General features: G+C 39.0%; 1 pseudogene; it reads right to left on the reverse strand.

Moving 5' to 3' along the window:
* The window catches only part of LOC131346693 (cilia- and flagella-associated protein 58-like), a 36,255-nt pseudogene extending 31,824 nt beyond the window's left edge, over positions 1–4,431 (reverse strand).
* Positions 4,432–7,727: the final 3,296 nt, after the last annotated feature.

Raw genomic sequence — 7,727 nt, forward strand, 5'->3', positions numbered from 1 at the left:
CTGTCAAACTTTCAGGCATGTCCTGTATACGTGGGATGCTTCACCTTCTGCTGCTGTTTGGGTTTTAGATGATCTATACAAACAGGAGGGTCCCATAAGTCTTCCCTTTTAATAGCTAACATTGCATCAGCATTTTCCTGTGACTGGGTAACTTGTTCACTGTTTTTATGGCACCAACTTTCGGTGGTGTGTGCAGCAGTCGCGCAGGCTGTCACTGGTTTCATCTCAGTGGGGTAGATGGCTTTGACTTGCTTTATATGGCCCAAAACTGTGCATGGAGGCAGGTTGAGGTCATGGACAGTATCATTAATCACAGGAATGCAGATGCGTGAACAGGTCTCTCGCCGGAGACAGATAATGTTTTCCTCTACCCACTTTGCTCACTCATCTGGCACAAAAAGAGCATCCTGGTCAGATAATAAAGGGCCCGTTTTGATTCAACATTTGACAGCTCTTGCCTGTTTGGCTGGAATTCTTGTTACTAACCTTTCAGCTTTTGCTACTCCATCACTGCACCTGTTGTCTTGGCTTCATCAAGACAACGCACAAGTTCAGCAACACCTCTGCTTTCTTGCAATCACAGGACAGTGCAGCACTCACGGCTTTGGTCGCTACATGGATCAGTTGCTCAACACCACTGTTCAGCAAGTACCTGATGACGTTGTATCCAATTATAGGTTCCTCTGCCACCCCATCGTCACCAAATACTAACACGGGTATCTTTAATTCTAATGGTGTGGCTTTGTCTGTTCCCAACTTGAATGTTACTTCAATCTAGTTTTCAAATGGGATGACCATTTGACTTACTGCTCGACCAGTGAGACTTCCAGGGCCGAGGATTTCTTCGAGGCTGCATAGTGTTGTCTGTGGGAGGTATTCTTTTCTCCACTTTTCATTCATGAGACAGACTTATGAGCAAGTATCCCATAATGCTTGTGTTGCCACACCATCAAAGAAACAGTTCACCATACATTTCTCTCTGATTAGAGTCAGTAACTGGGCATTACCTTTGGTGGTCAGCTGATTAGCACTTACGGATTTAACAGGACGTAGGCGGCGCTCCCTCTGCTTCGTGGCCTCTTCTTCTAAATTGCTATTAATAAATTTCTTCTAAAAAGCTTGATGCTGTCACACAGGATTTCACTCTGATGTTCCGGCCACAGTGACGATGTTCTGTGAGTTTTTACTGCCATACTCTTCGGCCTAGCAGTGGTCCCCTGCACCCTCTGGAAAGATGTCCACTTTGTCCACATTTAAAACAGTGATCACATCAGTCACCTCTGCCCTGCTCTTGACAGTCATGGCATCATCGCTTCCTTCTCGGGGTCGTGTGAGATGGTAAGTACTCATTGCTTTCCTCAATTCTCCGATCTCCTCTCTTAGTCTTTCTTATCCATGACTGGTGGGGTTTTCAGGGATTTTACTTGTATTTGCATGGACTGTTCTTTACCTCCACCAGCATGACCCACTCTCTCTTGACTTTCAAGATTCAAGATTCAAGAAGCTTTATTGTCATTTCAACCACATATAGCTGACGCAGTACATAGTGAAATGAAACAACGTTTCTCCAGGAACTGGTGCTACATAAACACACAACAACAAAGTTCAACAGAAAAACAACACCACAGAGCTAGGACAGAAGTTTGTCTTAGCCACGTAAAGTGCACAGTGTGCAGCTAGGTGCAGACAGAGCATAGACAAGACAGTGCAAAAAGACAATAAATACAAGAAAGACAACACAAAAGAACACAGGACATTTAGCACAGAAAAGAAAGAAAAGAACATGTGTAATGGAATGTAAGTGAAATAAAATAAGATAAAGTGAAATGATGTAAAAAAAGTATTGTGCAAAGATATTGTGTAAATACAATAAATACACAGTGCAAATAGAAATAAACATAAATATGACTATAGCAGTGGATGACAGGTAGAGGTTGTGCAATAAATAATGAACAATAAAAATTGTGTGTGCGTGTCCACACAGTCAAGAGAGACTTTGATGTGGTTCTGCCTGAAACTCAGTGACTTTAGTCTCTTTGATATGGGCATTTTACTTGAACTTTTGCTGTCTTTCCCACTCAAGACTTACAGCTTCGTTCATCTTTGTGATGAGAACTTCATCTGTGATTGTATGATCCTCAAGGCAGGTTTTTAGCTGATATTTAATGTGATCATTGGATAACCTTGTTCCTAGCACACGCAGAAATCTTCTCTGTATGATATTGCGACTGTACAGTTCTTCTCCATCCAGTTCTCGAGCAGCAGCCAAAAGTCTTTCTTTTAATTCAATGGCTCGAAATAGGAAGTTTTGTGGTGACTCATGGACCTCTTGTGTGACACTTATTAGTCATTGATACAGATCTGTTGGGCTTTCTTCCTTGTAATGACCTTTCAGAATTGTGCGCAACTGTGAACGGATTAAATCTGTCTTGATCTCCAGCATATCATGCAGGCTCATACCAGGACTAACTGCTCTTATCACAGCATTGATCTCAGACTCCCTGTGCCCCTTGTCCACTCCAGCCTCAATCTGGTGCATCAAATTGTTGTATGACAGCTTATCTTTCTGTCCCTGTTCTCCGATTTGGCCATTAATCTTAAAATCACGCCGGATAGTGACTTCAGGAAGTGTATGCTGATGTTGGGAAAACACAGAGCAACTTGACACATCAGGAACTTTCAAACTTAAGTGCTGGATTTCATTTTTCAATATACTTGATAACTCAAAATGATGTTACAATTCTGTGTACTGTTTCTTTAAATGTGCGAGCTCTGCCAAATTTCTGTCTGTATCAGCGCAGCCATCTTGCACCATGCAGTTGCTGCCTTGCGTTATTCCGCTAGCAACCTCTAATAAATCTTTCACACGTTGACGGGTTACATCTTCATCTTCCGTCTCTATGATCCACTCTACTGCTTCACTTATTAATCTGATTAGTGAGTGCCATTTGCTTTGTCCCTTCACTGACAGTTTTGCAATTTTTTCAGTTGATCGAGCTGCAGCTGGAGCAATGCCTCACTCAGCCGATCTTGCAGTTGTTCAATATCCATGCTTAGCGTCTCAAAACAGCATCGCTGATCCCATCCTCGTCATCAGTATTTTGTAGCACACTTGAAGAAAGCAACAAATGTGTGTTTGAATTGGGTTTCTTTATTTAGCCCACACTGCTCGCACAATCATGCACAAAATCCAGCTATATCTCCGTTCAACATGATACAATAAAATTTTTTACTATTCTTTTTCTTTTCTCCTCTAGGTCTATTCTAGAGTTCCACACCCTACCAATTATTAATAACTGAACAGAATTTACCAAAAAAATATGGGGGGGGGGTTGCAGCTTTCACTTCAAAATTAAATTAATCTATCAACATGTTTTCTAGATTTCCCCACAATTTTTTTTTTTTTAATGGGGCATGGTGGCTTAGTGTTTCATCCCTTTGGGGTTCAGGGATTGATTCCCACCTTCTCCCTGTGTTTGGAGTTTGCATGTTCTCCCTGGGGTTTCCTCCGGTTTCTGTGTTTGTGTGTGTGTGTGTGTGAGATTGTGTCCTGTAATCAGTTTGCATCCTTTCCAGAGTGTCCCCTGCCTTGTACCCAGAGTCCTCTGGCATAGACTCCATGTTCCCCCTGACCCTGTGTAGAATAGACAGAAAATGGTTGGATGGATAGATGGATGGATGGTTATTGTAATGATATTGTTTTTGAATAAATAACCAGTATTCTTGGCCTTTAATGTGGTGCTGTTTCTTTAAGACACTGGTGAATTTATAAATCATAATTTATAAATCTGTAAATAAATTCATAGATGCTGATGTGATTAATAATGTGTGCTTTGAGAAGCTGTTGACACCATATTGGAAAAAAAACCTTTAATTTAATTCTCTCACTGGTGTAACGGTGTGCATATGACACCAGTGACAAAATTAAATTAAAGATTTTTATGGCGTCAACAGCTTCTCAAAGCACACATTATCAATCACATCAGCATCTATGAATTGATTTATTAAATCCTAATTTTTCCATGTAAAACTTTTGTAGGAAGATTGAAAGGTGTAACATCTAAATTAGCAACCACAAAAAACATGCATGTTCACCTAAATAGAGCTTTAAAATGGTGAACATCTATGACAAAGGTAGGGACAAGTTTTTTTTGTACATTTGTACACCAAAATGTTCAGGAAACAGGCTTGTTCCCATATTCTGTATGACTTGGATTTATACCAATTCACCAATATAACAAAACAAAAAAATTGCAGACTCTATTTTGTGAGTGATGGAAACATAAAATAAAGCAGCATTTGCAAAATATCTGATTTGTACTTATATTCATACAGAAAAATGGTGGAATGAAATGGTGGATCTACACGACAAATGTTCGAAAACCGCAGATGAGTCATGGCCCAGTGCTGGCCTACACTTACCACTTTCATCTGGCCCACATAAAGTGAACTTGAATGATTGTGATAGACTCACCTAAAGGAATCTGCCAGAACACACCCATTGCTCAGCCTTGATGAACATATGTTCCAGATTTGAGCTTATATCTTGGCCACATTTGGCCAAAGCTGAAATGCAACACAAGCATTCATTTCAGATTCCAACTGTTGTAAAAGCTCCTATTTGGGGGGACTTCCGGGTGAAAGATGGAGTAAGATGTGTTTTGTAGCTCCGCTGATTTTCATTTGAATTTCATCAAACAAGACAACAGAAAGCTCATTAATCATATTGTAGCTTTTATATATTGTTATATATGTCCAACTTCAAGCCTTATTTGACTGCTTAAAATGTCGTTGAAGAAACAAGGAAAGAAAAATGACGCTGAGGAAGAAAGCTTGCCTGAGGCCGCGAGCACCATGAAGGAAGGCAGCTCGACAGCGAAGGACGACCCGGTGCTGCTTGCAATCGAATCTCTACGAGAGGATCTGAGTAAGATCAAAACTGATATTAAAGAGAGCTTGAAAGAAGAGATGGTGATGCTGGAGAGGAAAATTGATACAGAGTTTGATGCAATGCAATTAATTATAAACAACCACTGTACAACTCTTGAGCAACTTAAGTCTGTTACAGACTCATCTGATTTTGTGACAAAACTACAAGTTCAAGTCAAAAATATGTCCATAGAGGTGTTGAAACTAACAGAGAAATGCACTGATCTGGAAGGCCGTTCGAAAAGGCAAAATATAAGAATTGTGGGCATACGGGAAGGAATGAAAATGGTCAAGGTACTAGAGAATTTGTCACGAAGCTGCTCATGGAGGTACTTGGCCTAGACAAGCTTCCTATCCTGGACCGAGCGCACCGAGCTCTTCATTCTCGCCCTGATGACAGTGGATACCCACGTCATTTCATTGCTAGAGTGCACCATGACCATCATGGAAAATAATGTGTAATGTGTCTTCGCAAAGAAAGCTAACTTTTAACGGCTGCCCCATCCAGATCTTCAGAGACTACCCTGCGGTGGTCAAGCACCGTGCTACTTTTGCCAGAGTGAGGCAGTTCCTGCGAGATAAGCCCGATGTTAAGTTCGGCATCCAGTATCCAGTGAAGCTGTATGTGACGTTTAGCGAGGGTGAGAAGTTTTTTACCAAAGCAGAAGGGGCATGGAAATTTGCGATTGAGCAGTTTGGCACAGAGAAGTAAATGTTACTTATTAAATGTTAAACTACAAGTCCGAGATGTAGGTCTGTTTTGTTTCTTTATTTAGTGGACACAGTTGTTGAACTTTGGTGAAGTCTCTACAAGGTGATATGCAGAGGTTGACTTTTCTTTTTTACCTTTTGTTTTTTAATTACTCGTTTTTATTGCCATCTACTTCATGGTCAGTGGTGCTGTACATTTTTTTCTATAACAGCTACATGTGTTCTTTTATTTAATGCTCAGGTTGGGTCATTGCTAAAGGTTTTCAAAGTAACGATTACAGGTGTGTAGGTAATGGGTTGGAGCAGATTAAGATGTCGATTGTAATCACGGGGCATGGCCAGTAACCTAAACGTAAAGGAAAAATTTTTAAACTTCTCGACTTGGATTATTAAAAGGCTGAATGAACCAAGGGGAAAAATTGTTGTCTTCGCATATTATGTTTATACAAGAAACTCAGTGCCCATGCCAGACTGAGGTACAAATGGATCAGACAAATGTGTCATTCCAATTTCTCTGCCAAATCCAGAGGAACAGCTATTCAAAAAATATTTATGTTTTTAGTTCCAATTCCAGTTAATTTTTAAATGAATATATAAACAATAATAATTTGTTATTTGATGTGTGGAGAGTTCTTTATCCGACAGCTAGGGAATACTCTTTTTATTCTCAAGTCCATAATGTCTATTCTCTGATTAATTCATTCTGGATGGTAAACTTATGCCTCAGGTCTGTATGGCTAAGTATCATAGTATTGTTATTTCCAATCATAGTCGTGTGACATTTCCTGTTAAAATAGACAATATGGAGTAACCTCAAGGAAACTGGAGGTTTAACTCACATTTACCTACAAATAAAATCTTAATTAATTACTTTATTAATTAAGCAAGACATTAATGACAAGCCTGTTATTTCTATGAGAGTGTTATGGGATACATTTAAGGCATTCATTAGAGGTTGTATTATCTCATATCAAGTGTATCAAAAAAAAGAAGTAGGGCTGAGTTAGAGGTATTAGAAGTTCAAATTCAGGAATTAGGAATGGAGAATGCTAAACAGCCATCTATAATAAAATATAAAAAAATCTGTGCACTTAACTACAAATTAAACCAAATTCTCTCATCTAAAATTTTAAAATCTTTTCAGTATGTAAAGCAAAAACACTTTGAAATGTTTAGCAAGACAACTTCGTAAAACAGTGTCAGATCGTACAATATACAAAATTAAATCAGACACAGGAGAACTTCTTACATCCTCTAAGGATATAAATAGTAGGTTCTATTCATTTTATCAATCTCTGTTTTCATCTAAAGGACTTATTGTAGTCCCAAAAAAAGGAGGTACCCAAATGAACTGGGTTCTTATAGGCTGATCTCACGCCTAAATACAGACCAAAAGATTTTGGCCAAAACTTTGGCACGTAGACTTAACATGATGATCAGAAGCTTGGTACATCCAGATCAAACTGGCTTTATTTCAAAATGTCACTCTTCCACTAATTTTAGGCGTCTTTTTAATATCATGTATTCCTCCAGAGACCTGGTGCATGATCGTTGGATGCAGAGAAGGCAGTCGACCAAGCAGAGTGGCCTTACCTATTCGCTATCCTGAAGAAGTTTAATCTTGGATGTAATTTCATTTCATGGATTAAATAATTGTACTCTGGTCCATTTGCAAGAATTCTCAATTCCACAATTTTTGTACATGGCGCAAAACATTCCTGTTGTTCTGCCCAAAACCTTTTTTAAAATAAATGGATTCCATATTGGTTCCTTTTATCTGGGATTATAAAGGCCATAGAATTTCTAAACATCACTTGTGTAAACCTAAAATACAGGGAGGGTTTGCCTTACCTAATTTTCTTTATTACTATTGGGCTATGAACTTGAGGAAGTCATGGATAGATCTGTCTCTGATGGGGGAGAGTTGGTTGGTGCTGGAAAAGGAGGAGCAGAGGTGGGTAGAGTATCCAAAATCTGTACAAGTAAAAGTACAAGTACTTATGAAAATATTTACTAAAGTAAAAGTAACAATCTTAATAGTTACTTAAGAGTTTAAAAAATATCGGATGAAAAAAACTACTCAAGTA

This window comes from Hemibagrus wyckioides, linkage group LG26, assembly GCF_019097595.1.
Source record: "Hemibagrus wyckioides isolate EC202008001 linkage group LG26, SWU_Hwy_1.0, whole genome shotgun sequence".
NCBI classification, from domain to species: Eukaryota; Metazoa; Chordata; class Actinopteri; order Siluriformes; family Bagridae; genus Hemibagrus; species Hemibagrus wyckioides.